Genomic DNA, 17,987 nt, shown 5'->3' on the forward strand with positions numbered 1-17,987 from the left:
AAAAGAATAAATCAACAGGGTTCTGCTGAAGTCTATGAAATTATATTCAAAACAGCTACACTTTGTTCTTTATAAACTACTTTCTCCTAAAAGGCAAGGTGCAGAAGATGCTCTTAAATTAAAACTAAAATAAATGTCAATAAAAACCTAAGCAGTATTATTAACAAGAAACTAGTCCTTTTTTAAAATCTTTTTTTTCTCTTTTTTTTTTTTTTCGTAACAATCTGCTTAAAACCTTTCAAACTTGTTAATGTTCACTTAGCTGCTGTAAACCTACAGTTTCCAACTTCTTCAAGCCGAATATATGGAAAAAACCAGCTAAACAATTTATAAAGCAATTCATTTTCTCTTGTGGAAAAATACCTCACAATCCCATAACCATGGAATCCAGATATAAGGACAGCAATTGCTGCAGCTGACTGGACTGCTGCTTTGGTGAGTGTCTGCAAATTCTCTGCAGGCAGCACTTTTATTCAGACACTGCTCACTGCCACACAGCCAGGGAACCTTCAGAATCATTTGCTGCAAATGGTTCTAGTCTCTTTTAAAAAGTCACAATCTCACACCCTCAACATTACTGTTATTTCTGCACACAGATTTCATTCCTCATCTACAGCAAAGCAAATCTCAGTGGGCAGTTGACCAAACAGCACCATCCCAATTTTTTCCATTGTTGATTGGAATTGCACAACATATAATTCTAAAATCCTAGATTTTCCTAAGAAATCTGTAAAAAAATATGCTTTCCACTACCTTAAACATAGTGGACGCCAAGTATGAAATAAGATGGGCTTTTTCTCCAAAGTAATAATTGCATTTACATATTTTAACTTCATACAAGCAAATTTCAGTAATTTTGGTATCAAATAATAGCTCTATCAGGGATAAAGAGAAAACAAGAGTTACCCACCCATCACACAAGATCAAATCACATCAGAGAGGCACATGGACACCATGAGATTCCCAAATACCACCCATGAAAGTTGATCAGTTGAGGTATTTAGGACTCAGAAATGTTAAAACGATATCTAGTCCACACTCTGAAAAACAGCATCCACAGTGTGATGCATCCGCAAAGATCTCCCTAACTAGCTGTGAGAACATGCTGTCAGGGCACTTTGAGCTACATAGATAATATGCCTATGTTTGGATTTGCAGTTGCTACTTAATTCTGGAAATGCAAAGCTAATACATTTCAATTTCAACATAAGAAAAGTTTGTTCTCCTACCGTTAGAAAATAAAATCCATCAATATTCCTAATGGAAAGATGCTATTCAACTAATTAAGAACAACCTACCATAAACCTGAAAAATAATACACCCATGTCCACAGACTGTGGCTTGGAGTAGAGCCAGGATCTTGACTGCTCCACAACACCTCAACTCCACTCGTCTTGCTCACCCTCACACTGCAAGACCGCAAAGTGCTGAGCCTCAGTGTGCAGCACAGCAGTGGGGAGGTGTTCTGGGGTGAAGCCTCCCTCTAACAGGCTAACCTGAAAAGTCAAGTCTGCTCTACAAAACTTCACACACAAATCCGACGAGTGTTTATAGATGACTAATAGACAAAAATAAAGATCCATCAAAGATTATTTTAACGACAAGACCAGTCACGGAAGTGAACTCTAGCCAATTTTAAATTTCTTTCATTATATTTATAGCAAAAATAATCCCAAACATTTATGCTGACTTCCTGTGCACTATTAAATGACCATATGCCAAATTATAACAGACTAAACAATTTTTCTGATTTGTCTAGGCTGTAACTTCTGGATGACACATTAAAATCACCATTGTTCTCAGAAATACACTTGGCAGAAAGCAGTCAAGAGCACAGTGTTGCAATATAATAATGGATGATTATGTTCTGAAATGTTTTGCAGAAGTATCAAGTAAATATAGCAAACTCCCAGTCCAAAGGAGATTTTAGCTGTAATTACAATTAGCTGAAAACATGAATGATTTATTTCGCAATAATTTTATCATCAGACAAAGAAATGAATAGTTTTTGAATGACAAAATAAATATATTGCTCCATCCTTATGCCCAAAACTCAGGCCCTCTTTTAATGATCCAATTTTAATGAACTAATATGATCCAGTATTTATAACAAAAGTATTGAGTCCAGAAAAGGATTTTTTTCATATTTAAAGATACTTGGGAAAAAGAATTCTCCTAGTTATTCCACAGAATAATGAGAATTTCACAATCTCCCAGTTCATGTTCTGCTGCTTTGAATGGGAGCACGATGCAATTGTAAAGGGCTATAATCTGAGGTTGCAGTTCTTCAGAGCTAAGTGTGTGTATGTATATATATAATTTCATATATGTGTGCAAACAGTCACAATTCTAGGGGTATCTTACTACAGAGGGACTCTAGGTCATGGCAAGAGTTGTATGTACTGAATACACAGATAAAATCTTTACAGAACTGGTGATTTTCATCTTTAGGAATAGAAGTTATCTTAAAATTCTACAAAATAAATTTTGCAGAATCCTATTCTGAGTTCTGTAGAATTCTATGAAAGGAAATCTTAATCCTTTGCATTTTTAAATTGTGTTTTATAACACTATATTGGATTACTGAAATGTTTAAAGCCAATAATCCTCAGCTTCTGCAAAGAATAGTTTTTGTAAGATAACTATATTTTCCTGTAGCAGCTTTGAGACTTAGTATTAGAAAGCCATAGACAAAACCATAAAATGATGGCTCTTTGAAAATAGAAGTAATTCTGCAAGAAAGAGGAAGAAAAATAATCTCCTGACCAATATAATGTGATACATCCTTCAGTATCTACCTCTGAAACCATCATGGAAGAAACTTATTTTCACCAGGCTTTGATTTAATTTGTACTCATTCAAGAAGAGTGAAATTGCCATTTGGTGTATCTCATACAAAGCAGTAGAAAGTAGGATGACAACTTAGTACGTTATGAAGTGAATGACATAGAAGTAAGTCTGAGAGAGTGATATTAAAAGGCTTGGGAAATGAAAAATGGCTGTAAACACAGTTTTACATTTACTTGTTGCCCTGGGGAGATCCATTTAAGATAAATGTGACAGAGGCTGTCTGGTTTTAAGCATAAACTCCACAGGAAAACAACCAGCATAAGAAAGGTAGTTGTATTAAAGAACATAGTGATTGATAGAGTCGTTTGAAGTAATGACTAAACTCTTGGTAGAGTTTACTTTAATAGTAATTGTGTTCTTGTGCATCTCAGACAAACTGGAATTCTCCTCATTTCCTGAATACTGAAAGGCCAATATAGCTGCCCATGCTAGTTTCAATATAGTCTGTTATTATGTAAGATGCTATAAATGACATCCTGAGGAGGAAATAAATGACAACTAAAAGCAACTTACTTTCAACCACTAATGCTGTACTTGCATGCTAAGGCAACGATAAAAATGTTTCTAAGAATTTATACTTATGAATGGCTAGTAACACTTGTGCTGTGATTGATAGTCTCTTTTGATTTATACAAAAAATTAGACAGTCAAGATTAAAGAGTGATCACTGAAAACCTATAAAAAACTAATGACATGTCTATTCAGCTACCAAATCAGAAGGAATTCTAACAAGCAATCCATTTCTGTTCTGATCCATAATCTCTTGCTGAAGGGCTGACAGCCTCCATGCAATCAAAAATCTAAACTGAATCTGTGGTACTGTACTTACAGCTTCATTTCCAGAGGCAGCTTCAGCAGTAAAATGAAATGCTGAACTATTACAGCATCTTGTGTGGTCTTTAGATGAGCAATGTGTTCCTCTACAAAGCATTATTCCACTTTGAATATAATTCTCCTAGACTACTCAATCTCCTGATCCTCTTCAATTTTTCTCCCTCAAGTAGGAAAGTTTCTGGGAAAAGACTGCCACTTTGGAAGCATATGCAAACCACCCTGACAGCAGTTTTAAGTCTAGCAACCATTGTGACTCTCATTTAGAGAGGTTCACATAATTAGATTCTCTGTAACTCTTATCTTTATAAAACTTGACAAGTTAGTGAATTACTAAGAGTCTCTTTGTTTTTCAAATACATTTACTGGAGAAAGAAAGGTGAGAGCTAAATTTCTAATCAAAGAGCCATATGCTTTTCTCAGCTTTCTTGGAGCTGCGGAGGGAAAAGCTCAGATCCTTCAGCTATGCATATTTAAGGTTCTTTTTGGTAGTTTGCTTAACTGTTCCAGTTTAGTGAAATTTCATCCATAAAGAGAATAAAAGCCACTCTGAGATTTTTCTCAATGAAAAATTAATCAATAATTTTTTCATAGGCAGAGATTGTCTGTGAAGAGCTCTATTTTGGCTCAACAGCATGAGATAGTAACATCGGAATATTCAAACACGTTCCCAATATAACATCAATAGCTCTAATAAGGGAGACCGTCACTGCTAAAGGGAGGGTACAGCTGAAAGGCCCAAAACTGCAAATTTAAATAATTATTTACCATCCATTAAATCACAAGATTTAATTCAAACAATATTTGCATAAGTATCTTCTGAGATGTCTTGTTGTAAGCAATCATCATAGAATATTTCCATTTCACTAAAGAACAAGTACAAAGAAAACATCACCTTCATTAGATACAACCTTCCCTTTGGCTTCCTGGGCAGCCTGAACTGCTTTGAACACAAATCAGAACTATCTGTATTTTCAGTGTTCTGAAGCTGTAAAGACCAAGACATAATTCCTAATATTATGAAACAAATAAAAAAATGCAATAAGAAGTGCTAAGGCGATGCAATCAGATGGTAAGCATATAAATAGCACAAAAAAGACAGGCTTCTCAGCTTGCAATTAAAATTTGTTTTCCATGCAAATGATATATTTGCAAAAAAGGGCAAATGATTCAGCATATTTTGCATGAACACAATTCATTTGGAGTTAAACCTGTTCATTACGTATTTCTAACTGATCATATGAAACACTAATACATCCCAGAGATTATGGCTTGGCATTATTTCTGACATGTAACTACAGATGCCTGTGACAAAACACTTCATTTCTATCCTTCTGATACAAACTTCTGATACAAAGCAATAGTTTTAAGGCAGTGCCTTGTGACAGCTGGAACAATATTTGGTGCCATGATATCAGGCAGAAGAGGCAACTTGAACTTAATAGTTGTTCTTGCATAAAAGCCCTAGTTTCAGAAACTGATGATGCACAGAAGCTGGTCATGGGAAGTTGGCAAAAATGAGATTTTGTTTAATTAGTGTTGTTCATAGCTGAAGCTATAGAATCAGCTGTAACTAGATAGGTTCTGGAAGTGCATTATATGTTTTGGAGACACAAATACCTAGTGCCACCATTTCTCTGCTGTCAAGGGCAAGTCTTGACCTTAAGAGTGCAACAATCAGGACTTCTGGCATGTATATGCATCTGAAACCACTGGACTTAGATTTCTGCACCTTAGATTGCCAATGCGTTTTTTAACCAACAGACAGTATAAAAGTACTTGAGTGCGAATGAACACGTGTCCAGTCAGGTAAAACTTTAGCTTCTAAGTAACAGGTAGCTTTCTCCCTAATGAAGACCAGGAAAGTGTTACTTAATAATGAGCTTGTGAAATAGAGGGGAAAACCTAACACTCTGTAGAACTGCTAGGTTGAGAACTGTATAATTTTTGGATGGAATCACCTTAATATGAGGCAAGCACAGAAGAAAGAATTTATACTCATTGGTGAAAAACAGAGGCCAATCACAATAATATAAAAAAATTAGCCTACTTGTATGTGTGTGTGTATATATATATATACATCGATATATACATATAGATAAAAAAGACTGAAAGCTTTCATCAGAAGAATAGTATTAGGCATTTTTTTCACATTAAACATACCCTTATATTCAGCATATTTTCTACCAAAATACACTTTTCGAAAAGTTGCCAGGGTGATGATACTATTTCAATCCAACCAATTTCCTTTCAAGTCTCCCATAATGGTAATTAAATATATTACTTTTTGACTAATTATGTTTTTTTTCTGGAAAAGGAACTATTAAAGAGAGATGAGAGAGTCTGTTACCAAACAATCTTTCTAAGTACACTGGTACTTGTTAAGTGTATTAGGAGGAGGATGGAATACTAAGAAACTTTGGACCTTTTAAGTTTTTGTAAAGGAAACATGAACTTGACAGTTGAAATGAGAAACAAACTAAAATGACTGCTGACAGTCCTGGGAGCCTATACAGAAAGAAAATGGAAGTTGGGTCAATGGAAAGCTTTTAAAGACCGTATCTGTTAAGCCCAAGAGAGCTAGTGTGAACTAGAAGCTCAAATCACCATGTTAGATGCAAGCAGCTAGTAGCTAAGATGAAGGTGACTGAAAGCTCAAGACTAATGGGCAAGTGAATTGCCTGAAATGGCATTCTCCATGTGAGCACAAATACATCACATGTTTGCAAGAGCATGAAGCTGTGGAGACCAGGTTACTATAGTTCTATGAAGAAGTTTCTGTGTATGACAGTTCAGCAGATCAAATACCTCTGATCTCTGTGAATTTTATCATCTCTGATAGAGAGAAACAAGGTTTTCACAGTTCCAAGTAATTTCCAAATATGTAACTTTAAATGTAATGTTAACTTTTTTTAAATTTCACTACAGATTCCCCTATTATTGGTGGAAATCTGCAATATGCCTCCTAAGCAACGTGTAGCATCCCAGCATCAGAACAGGCTGCTGTAACTCTCTACTTTGTTCTCTGGTCTAGTCCAGCATCCCAGATTCCACAGAATTCAAATACAATACTGATGGTTGCTGGTTTTGTTCATGTTACAAAGCATTTGGAGTTTTTAATTTAAAGGCCTATGCAAAACTGCAGTGGCTATGATTTTCTTTGTGTATAATGCCAAACATTTCCATCTTCCTTTTTCCTTTAAATCACTTTGGTAAATAATACAAGGTTGCATGAGACTAACCCATACGGATTAATATTTTAATTTCTTTGTGATGTGTTTACAAGATCATATCCAAAGATAGTGATATAGTGCTCTTCTACAATGCTAACCCATGGATTTTCTTGCCACTTCAAAGACCAAAAGACAGTGTTTTCAAGTCAAAAAATTGCAAGAGTAAGCAAAAGGAAAAAGGAATTACTTGGTAGCATTTGTACTTCACCTACAATAAAAAATAACTTCATGGAAATGCAGTGGTCAAAGAGAATAAAGCATCAGACAGGCACCAGCTGGAGAAACTGGATCTGGGGATTCATCCAAGAACTGGGAACATCTTTCCTAACACACAGACACATTTCTTGTTCAAATGTAATGGCTGTCAGGGTAAACATTGCCGAAAAAAACGTAACATGATTTATGTTTTTTTTAAACTCTTTGTGCAAATCTTGCAGACCCCTTCTGGCTTAAGCTTCAGTGAGCTTAGAATAAGGCCCACAGAATGATAAATATATATATTCTGAGCAGGAGGAGCTCTGTACGAAGGTGCTAGGCAGGCACTGACACATGCTGTGCTATCTGGAAGCACAGCCGTAACTAAACCCAACTAGGATACGTGACACGAATGACTGTGTAAGATACGACTGCTAATACGAATGTTCACTGAAGGCCTATTGAATACTGGGGTCTCATTAAACACTGTAAAAAATAATTTTCCCTGTAAAACATGAACTTGTCAAAACTTCAGGGCTTTGTAAGCCAGTAAAACAGTGGTACCACTGCTGGCAACATGCCAAAGGCTGTGTGTGAAGCTTGAGAGTGCGGGCCTCACAACCCACCAGGAGCTGCTAGGTGTGGTAGGGACTTGATTTGGCCTAAGGGCCAGGTGACTATTGTCTAATTAGTTTTGGCTTTTTGTTTAGCTTTGGATGACTGTGTTGTAATACAGTTGGCTTATATATAAATATTTGTAATGAATAGATAACAACAGCAATTCACTTATCTGTACAGAACAAACTGGAGACAGGCATGGGATTACATGAGGAGATTTGAAAGTCCAGGTACCAGACAACAGTGGAGGCCTCAGGACTGTAAACTGCTCATCAGGGGCCAGCTACTGGCCCCTGAACACATACAACCTTGGAAGCTGGAAAAAAAACAGTTCTAGAAATGAGAAAAGAGAACAAAGGACAATATATTGAATATATGTAAACCACAACATTCACAGTAAAACTAATTAAGAAACTGCAAAGTGTGGATATGTGGAGCATGTTAGCAAACATAAAAATTACTCCAGGTGGATTCTTAGAGTGAGGAGGAATAAGAAACCATCAATGTATTGCTCTGGGATGCAAAGGCCCTCCATCCCCATTCCCACCCAAAGACATCTGCCTGAAAGGCAACTAGTGTCAGTGTGACACCAGAGAAAAGGTAGATGCTAGAAAGCTTGTGTGCATCACGTAACACAACTTGTATAAAAGCTCAGCATAGGTAAACTAATAATTCTTCGGTTAGACTGTTAAGACTTCAGGTTAACAGTATGTTCTTGTCTCTACATACAAGTTTTGTTCCTTTGGCCTAAATGAGCTCCATAAGCTGTAGCACAATAAACCGATGGAGACTTCAAGCTACCTACTCTGAAAACTGGATGCAATGCACTGGTAACTGTTCACAGGCAAAGTAGTTCAGTGGAACAAAAGACAATGTAGACAACCGTGTGTGAGCTCCTGCTAAAGAGCCTGTGCTGAAAGGAGGAAACAGCATGTGGAGAGCAGAAGTGACCTGGATAATGACTGGGCCAACAGAGCACCAACCTCTGCTTAGGAGAGTTAGTTCTGACAGTTATTTGAAAAGCCATGACCACTCTATTATTTGCTGGGATTTTTTCTCACTAAAACATTTAATTGATCTTTGTTAAATGAAAGCACTTTCTAAGCAAATCATCCCTACAGATCTACAAGGAGAAAAAGCAGCAATCCGTTTTATGTGACGTTTCTGGAATACAGAACTATTGCATTATTCTGCTTATCCTGCAAGCAGCAAAGTAGCAGTAACCACTGGGCTTTACTGTGAACCAGCACAACACAGTCTTTGTTGAGCTTTCCCTGGAGTCAGTCATTGTGATTCACTGAAAGATGTTTCCCTGTGGTGGGGCTGTTTTCTCCTGTCTTACGCAGGACAGAGAAGGAGCAAAGATGGAAGCAGTACCGTTGGACTTGTAAACAGAAGAGCGTAGCAGTGAAGTTTGCAGCTAGTACCAAGTCTTGAAATGAACAGCTCATTGTGAGTGCTAAATGTTTGGGCAAACACATTCCCTTTAGAAATTATGAGAAATATGCTTCTCTCCAACATGCTGCAACTCCTACATGTTGCCTGCAGTGAAAGTATAAAAACAGCTCAGGAGGTCGAGGAAGAGTCTTTTCGTTGGTTGGTTATTTTTGTTTCAGTGCAGCCTTGGTTCACAAAATATAGCTTATAGCATGAAACTGAGCCAAGGTAGCTGGGAGGCCTCTCTGAGTGACCAGACTTTTGAGGTTACATAATCTGTTTTTCTATTCTGGGGAGAGAGAAGGGAGAATGGGAGGCAAAGTACTTTTGTAAAAGTAGGTATAAACCTGTAAAAACACAAGAGGATCAGATCCCAGAACCATGACTTAAAATATTTTCAGTTTTTTAGGCTGTTGTTTCTGAAAGAAGATCATGTTCATAAACAGAACCAGAGAAAACCCTGGAGGGTCAGTCCTTTATTTGACTCCAAATATTATATTGGCTCAGACTGCCCCTTTTCTGGCCTCTCCTGTTATCCTGTTGAATTCATTAGAAGGTTATGGCTACTGGCCAAAATAAATGGTTAAGGCATCTCAGATCTCATATTCTCTAAAATATCTTCTGAGACAGGAATTTATAGCACTACTATAATAAAACTCAGACTTCAACATTAAAGTATAAGTCTGTGTATTTGCCATATATACCAGAATCACACAGAAAATTGGAACCATGAAACCCTGAGGAAATCAGGAAAATATGCAGTAACATCTAGAAAGAGGCCATTAGGACTTGGTTACACCTTTAAGAACAGCCTTAAGCAAGAGATAAATTACATATGATGCCACAAGTTGTGGCAGTGGAACTAAAAGAAATGCCAAATCACAAATATTTCACTTTTGGCACAATGAAGTACAGCAATTTTAGACTGCTCTAGAGCAGTTACTACCTCAGGTAAGAAAAGACAGGACTGAGTCCTGGCTCCACCCTTGCTCTGCCCCTCTGTGCCTCTGCCCATGTCCAAGGTGGTTATTTTTTCCTTTGATGTAGCTATTCAGTGTGTTCTACTCTATTGTCTTTTCTATTACCTTTGCTATGCATTCAAAGCACGATGAAATATGTGCTTTCCATCCCCAAAGAGTACATATCAATAATCTTTTGCAGGAATTACAAATATTGCTTTTAAAGACAAGGAACTGTATAGCTTTTTCCTGTAAAGGAATGGAAGTACAGACTTTGCCTAAAATCTTGGAACAGACTTTCATTTATGAGACAGGGGAATAATTTTTATTCCACTAGATGAATTCAGTGGGCTGCCACAGGCCAGTCATAATCTGTTATTGTTTCCCTGCAACCTTGTACTATTAATTTTTATTTTTAATGAACTGTCCAGTCTAGTCTAGCTATGGGAACTATGATGGAGCTGCAATATAAATGGTTTATGTCGTTCCTTTGTCAAAAGGCTCTCCCCTACAGCACTAGAATGTAATTGAAAAGCCATTTTGAAATAAAGTAACTGAATGGTTGCACATGCATGTTGCCAGGAATAGAGTGGGAAAATCCTTTGCCTTACATTACATTTTACCAATCACACGCTGTATGACCTTCTTAGTGTTTATACAGATTAGTAAAGTCACTTAAATTCCATATGTTTGCATGGCTGTATCAGCAGGTATACCTGAAAGATACTGAAGCCATTTTTAAGAAGCTTTCATTCAACTGTGACTAAAAATGCAGTAATTGGTTTGGTTAAATAACCCAAAAGAATCAAATACACTAGATTTTGTTCTATTTATAGCATACAGAATATGCCCACATTTGAGAGAGCAAACTAGCTTCTGGGTAGAATCCAAGAAAGTTTTTGTTGCATAGGAAATTTTGAATGGCTGAGTACACAGTAATCTTTTTTATATAGAATGTATATGTACAAGATGCAGTTTAGTTTTCTCTTATTTCTTCTAGCCCTGGATGTGTGCATGTCTTAGAGGTATATTTTAATAAATGCTGCTATGTTGTTGTTGTTGTCGTTGTTGTTATTATTATTATTGCCTAAAGGCAACTATAGAGAGCATTTATAGTTAAAGCTGACAACAGTTTTCTCAAAAAATTTCTATCAAAATTGTTTCTGAAAGACTTTGATTTAGCTTTTGGCTCAGACTTCTCACCTTTAAAAGAACTATGGAAATTTTCTCAGAAATTATTTTTTTCAGAACACATATTTCACAATTATTCACCAAATATTTTAAGTTGTATAATTACTCTTCTTCAGTGTGTGTACCAGAATCTATGTCTTATATTTATTCAATAATATTTCCAAAGGTGTTTTATCACGAGCAAGTCTTCAAGAGCACCAACAAAGCAGAGATAATAAAATCAGGCTCCATCTTGTTAAACTGCGATGTGAAATGAGACTGACACAAGCAGATTGCTCTTCTTAACACTTCACTCTCAGGCCTTACTTTAAGAACAACCAAATAATTTAAAGTACGTGGCAGAGAAATCAAAGATACTGCCCTCATCTGTGAGACTATTTTATTTAGCCTACTAATATCCATCCAAAAATATAGGCAATAAGCTAATCCTGCACATATACTTGGTGCTTGTTCTGCAGACTGAAGTTGAGATTTCAAAAATTCAGGTCTTAAAACCTGTATAAATGGCTACTTGTATAGAAGTGAAGTGAGACGTGTAATACAGGTTAAAGTAGGCAATTGGAGATGGAACACTTTCTGTTCAGATATGTAGGCCTCATTAAATGTGCTAGCACTGTAGTAAGACAGGGTGATTCTAGGTAACTGAAAATTAATCTTCTTTCCACGTGGCATTTGTGCAGAAACAAGAAGATCCAGTAATTTCTTTCCAAGATCTGCTTTCTATGTTAGGAATACTGTTTTTTCCCATTATAGTTTAGGCTTACTATGTGATAATTAAAACTAATAATAAAAAGGATGTTATAGATGAAAGAGGCAAAGCATACACTAAACAACACTGATTCATATCATATATCCAGTAAGTGAATCTAAGTTTCTCATCCTATATGAGAGGAATTTTTAAATATAGCAGCATTCTTTTTTAGGATCCCATGTACCCTTTATTCACATACATTTTTCAGAGTAATATAGTTAAGAAGAAATGTATCTGTTCAGCCTACTTGCAAAAAAAGAAATCTCTAGTCAGGATATTCCCTATGAATGAAGCTACTTGGCCATCTTCTGTGAGACTGAGCAGCCAAGCCTATGATATAGCTCCAAATCAGCTCAGGGGTGCCTTTCTGTCTGCCCTGTTGTTCTCTGTTCCATTAACAATAGTTAAACCTGAATATTTACCTTCTCAACTCTTTGATTATCTAGACACTGTAACAGGAAATTTGCATTCCTGAACAGGCACAGCTGGAAAAAAATTAAGAAAAAAAGAACCTTCAAAGGAAGATAAGAGAATTTAAGAAGCATATGGATGCTCAGGTTTACATGATAATCAACAAAAGCAGTGCTTGTTCCTCCTCTTCTGCAGGGAGGCACTTCACACTCCAAGCAGAGGGAGTCCCACAGTCACTCTGCAGGAAGCTTTCTTTCAGAAACGACTTGCTTGAACTTGGAAACGTCAAAAAGTCTATGAAAACAGTTACACAGTTTCTCAGGTAAGACATGAAAAACACTGGAGTAGGGACTCAGTTTGTTAAATTCACTTAGCTTGTACACTAGTGAGAGTGATAGGAGTTTTCCTTTAAGGTTATTCCTCACAGCCCTTTAATTTATAAAAAAATTAAATCTACTTGGAAGTGTAGCTCCAAAGTCAAGAACAACAGTAGAAAGAGGCCTCAACTAAACTTTACAGTGAGATTTAAGAAAACGCCAGAAGATGCAAAGTGAAACAGTGGTGAGAAAATTCACATGACTGTGCATGGAGGGGAGACTCAGAGACACTGAACACAAAACTTAAGGTATTTCTGCTGTATCTTCTTGATAACCATATATGAATTTCACACACAAACACAGAATGTTAGGGTTTGGGAGAAGTCTTCAGTCACACCAAACACTTTAACTTCATGCTACTGAAAAGCTGTATTTGAACAAGAACTGAACGTTGTTTGCAAAATTTGGCCCTTGTGTTTAGTGAATGACAAGAGTCTGAGCTGCAGCTCTTCCTGAAGAGCAAAGGAGCCTACACATTTCCCACCTAAGTTAAACTGTTGAGTTGTGATACTGTTGGTATCACAGTCAAATACACTCTGTTTCAGCCTGACAGTAATTGCTGCAGTCTACCTTAACAAGTGGTGGATACCAAACACACATATCCTATATAGATGCTCACAAGGATGTTTCAGTAGAAAGCTGGGCTGCCAGACGTAAGATTATTATTATTCAAGGACGTTTCCACAGAAATTAAGCATCTGTCAGGCAGGACTTGAGTGCACTGAATATAAAAACTGTGAATGAGTCAGCTAGACAAAGAGCTTTAATATCCTGACTTTGTACTCTTTATCCCAGACAATTCAGATGGGACCATGCCTTTGATTCTGTATAAATTATAGTATTTACATATTTACAAATTTTTATGTATTACATTTAATCTGTTTCTGTGTGAATTTTTAAAAAGGCATGAATACTCCTGTAAGTGAACATTTCTGTCCTCTATGGAATCACTATTTTCAGTAATAGCACAACTGAAAGTCACAGAGAATATGAAAAATTAAAGTCACCAGAGCGAAAGATAGGACTGGTTTTAGGTCTAGGGTTTCCCATACTGCTCTATTTCCACAGCTTCTCTGAAGCTTAAGAGTCACCACTAAATTCCTTCTATAAGCCAAGTCTGACCAGTAAACCACTCAGAAGATCATAGCTTTGGATATACTACTTACCTTCACCCACTGGAAACTTGTTGCCAATTTATGTAGCATATTCCACACATTTGAAATTACAATGAGACAATGAAGACAATGCAGATGTAAGTTTCCTGCTGCCACTTGTCCAGTACTTCAGCTCTGGCTGCAAAGAATGAAAAAGTTCATTTGAAATCCAATGAAATATTGGTACCGTAACAAAGAAAACTAAAATCTAGCCTAAAAAACTGTCACAGTAGCCGAAAAAGAGTTTAATGGCAAGCAATTAAATAATGCTTATAATTCCAAGGAGAAAATTAATAAATAGCTTTTGCCTTAATAAACTTATTATTGCAAGACTGTTCCTATAACTAAAATACTGGAGGCCACATTAAAATTCCTTCACATCTTCTCCGTTATCTCCTGAAAAAACAAAGAGTTCTATGGAAAAATCTGTTCTGGGAATATGATCCATTACAAGACACACTGTAGGGAAAAAAGTAACAGCTGCAGATACCATTAGACAACATGATGTGCTTTGTACATTTTTAAGTGCTCTAAAGGCCTATCAGAAAATCAGTATTTTTACCATTATGACAGAGGAGGGAGTAGATTATTTTAGTAAGTAGAACTACCACTACAGTAGGGAAAAGGTATCTAGGATAAGACATTATAAGGTAGAAAATGAGCAAGGGAGGCCTCTGCCTTTAAGAAGTTGTTTCAGTGGTAATTAATTAATTAAGTAATTAACTGAGATAGTCTGTTTAAAGTGTGCAGAAACAAAAAGAAACCAGCTGAATCATTATGAGGTAAGACTTTTGCTGAATTTAAATTAGTAAATAAAGAATGCTCAGAGTTTCACAGAGCAGTCTCTCATCATCCTGTGCATTTCTGAGATGTTCCCATACAAGTAAAAAATGTAGTTAATATGACTGAATGGAAAATAATACTCAGTGTGATTTATTGTTAAGTACTGATGGAGGCACTGTGTTTCTGATGCTCATTTGACACTATGACAGACTCTTAAGTGGGTACTTAAGTAGGATTCAGCCAAGGCTAGGTTATCAGTATTTTAAAATATATTAATTGAGAATTTTGCAAAACAACATCTGCAAATTGGGTGGTTCTTCTAAATCAGTAATTTAGTGCAGTATTTAACTGTTAAAGCTGTCTCATCTAGATCAATCCTCCATGTTATGCCCACTTTCAGTCCCATTACAGCAATCAAGTTTTATTTGCAAAAAATAGTTCAGCAGCACATGCCAAATTTGAAAGTTGCTGGTAAAAGTGTTGAGGAGAAATGGAAAGGCATTGACTGAATATTATATATTCAATATTGCAATTATACACGGACAATTTTCACACCTACTCCATCAAAGGAAGAAATAAAATCAGGTGGCTTCTATAGCCAGTTGTGACTGCAGATCTGTTGACTCATTATTTTAAAAAATGGTGATACATGTTCAATAAAAAACACATCCCTAGAAAGTGAATTTTGCTAAGGTAGGCACCATGAAATAAGGTAGGTTTTCTGTGATGACTGACTCACTAATATATAAAGCACTTGTTTTATAGAAATACTCTATAGATGCAACATATTGATGCAATTTGCTAGTCAAGTACTTTCAGCATTTTAAAATATGTTCATTTTCCAAGCAATTTTTTTTCATTGAGGACCCTTTTGAACTAATTTACAATATATATGAATGAAGACTGAAACTGAATACATTTCCTCCTTGTGATAATTTGTTCAATATCTTTACAGATGCCAACACCCTTACAGATGACTTTGCAGCTCAAGATTACTTTTTGCCCAAGACATTTGAAGTTTCTTAGATAAGTCTTTCTCAAAATATCCTCTTACATATCCCTATGGTTAATTGTTTTCAAGACCTCCTTCTACTTTTAAAAGCAGCAAGTCGCTGATAATGGATACTACTAATCCTCAACCTGAAATGCTACATTATTAAGCTTTTTTCTGTACATATATCTGACCATGGAACAGTGAAGTGGCCATATACATAATAATTTGTCAAGTAAAGGCTCTTTTTCCAGTTACACTGCATTTAAACAGACATCAGAGGTTACAAATTAATACTTTTTGTAGCACTGATCATTATTTGAAGCAAATAAATCCTCATAATAACATCAAGCAAGGAAAGTCTTCCAGATATCAGTTTTTATGAAAAATATGATTTAACGCTGCTGAATTATTTCCATCACTACTATAGCACAGAAATAGTTTAGCTGATTAATTGATACATAGGTATCAGGTATTACTTTTACCACATAATATGTTTTTATTTTCTTATTTTCTGCTGCAGTTCAGTAAGGCTTCAATAGTGAGGTTCTGCCAACTATAACAACAGGGAGAAAAGCCAAAAGAAAAACAATTGCTGTATTTACAGAAGGATATTTTGAAGTCCAATTACAATTACAAGAAAAATCCAAAAAGCATCCATTAAACAGTTCCAATGATCCAAACAGATCTGACACCGCGGCACTGAAACTGAATCTCCTTACACGATTTTTTTTTTTTTTTATTGTAAAATAAGCCGTGGCTTCAGAGTCGGTTTATACAAAGTGACAAACAATTCTGAAATGTTGCTAGTTAGAGGGGGGAAAGACCCCCTCAAAACCATTGTCACTATGGTAATTATTTCACAATGCCTGATGTTAAATGGGCAGTCCTGTGGCCTAAGAAGCAGCTGAATTCTGCATTGTCCTTGCATGATAAAAAGATTTGAAAGTCTGAAAAGCAGAGGAACGGAATCTCACAGCTTCTTAGACTTCGCTCTGAAAGAGCCATTGTAACATCATCATAAATCCTGAGCTCCCCAGGCACTTGACAACTAAAGCAGTGGACAATAGAATTCTTGTGTTGAACAAAACACGCCTTGTCTGCCAAAGGGCTTATCTGCTTCATTTACAAATGTCTTTCATTGTACCAAAATAATTCCCTATTAGAAGAAGTATTAGGAACAGAACTAAATAAATATTCACAGCTTCGTAGTCTGTTTGGCAAAACAAGTAAACTAATACAATCAAGGAGCATGCAAAATACGAGATTTAAATCAAGGAAACCCAAACAACGCCAAACCTCTATTTTCCTCTCTTCATTTTCCCCTTTCCTGATTGCAGGGAATTACACTAAATACACATATATCTCTATAAAGAAGACCTTCATATATTACACTCACTAAAGAAGATGAAAAATATAAGAATTCTGGAAACATTTCAGATTGGAGCAAAACTGTATCCAATGTGTTTTTAAAGGTAAATATTTTCAGAAGAGCAATTACAGAAATAAACTTGGGAACATATCTGAGAGTTTAATGTAATAGAGACAAAATACTTACAAATCATAAAAAGATTTATACTGTTGATTTATAACTACATATGCTTAGGTCCTTGTTCCTGAGAGATACCAAAGCATTAGGAATCAATTTCTGAAATGAAATGTTCACCAGACTATGGCAACTTTTTCCAAGTCCAAGGAAAATTCTGGCAGCTAGCACAGAAATGAGTGAAACTAAAATATTCCAAATATTATATAAATGTAACTTCAAGAAGTATTTCCAACGTAGTCAGAATTCCACTGCATCAGGTTTTCAAATAAACAGTTGTTTGATTACAATTTACTAGAAAAGTGGAAACACTTTATACCTTAGACTATTGTTAAGGAAAAAGCCTACCAATCTAAAGTATTGCACAATAAAACAATACTACCCTAATCAAAGTGCCAGAAAATCTGTACAGCTGAACTGAAACCTAAAGAAGCTGAAATTCCTTGACTGAATTACTGATCATAAACTACTTATTCAAATCCAATATGGAAATGATGTTTTCACACAGCCCAGGCAAATGGGCTGAGTGACTCAATAGCTTTTTTCCCCCCTAATTATTACAAGGCTATAAAACACACAGGTATTTCTAGTCTGCATATTAAATGGATATTCAAGCAGGAAAATTAAAAATTCAGAATGCATGCAATAAACATCAATTCT

At 36.0% G+C, this 17,987-nt stretch overlaps 1 protein-coding gene across 6 annotated transcripts in view; it reads right to left on the bottom strand.

The window, feature by feature from the left end:
* Nucleotides 1-17,987, bottom strand: part of CDH11 (cadherin 11) — a 234,347-nt gene that overhangs the window by 23,849 nt on the left and 192,511 nt on the right. For 5 of the 6 annotated variants that reach the window (XR_007890571.1, XM_051629468.1, XM_051629466.1 and 2 more), the window contains exon 2: nt 14,020-14,146. The exons of the other annotated variant lie outside the window; for it this stretch is intronic. The gene's annotated coding sequence lies outside the window, so the exon portion shown is untranslated. The remainder of the gene's footprint in view (nt 1-14,019; nt 14,147-17,987) is intronic. 6 annotated transcript variants of the gene reach the window in all.

The sequence above is a fragment of the Apus apus genome, chromosome 11, assembly GCF_020740795.1.
Source record: "Apus apus isolate bApuApu2 chromosome 11, bApuApu2.pri.cur, whole genome shotgun sequence".
Classification (NCBI taxonomy): Eukaryota; Metazoa; Chordata; class Aves; order Apodiformes; family Apodidae; genus Apus; species Apus apus.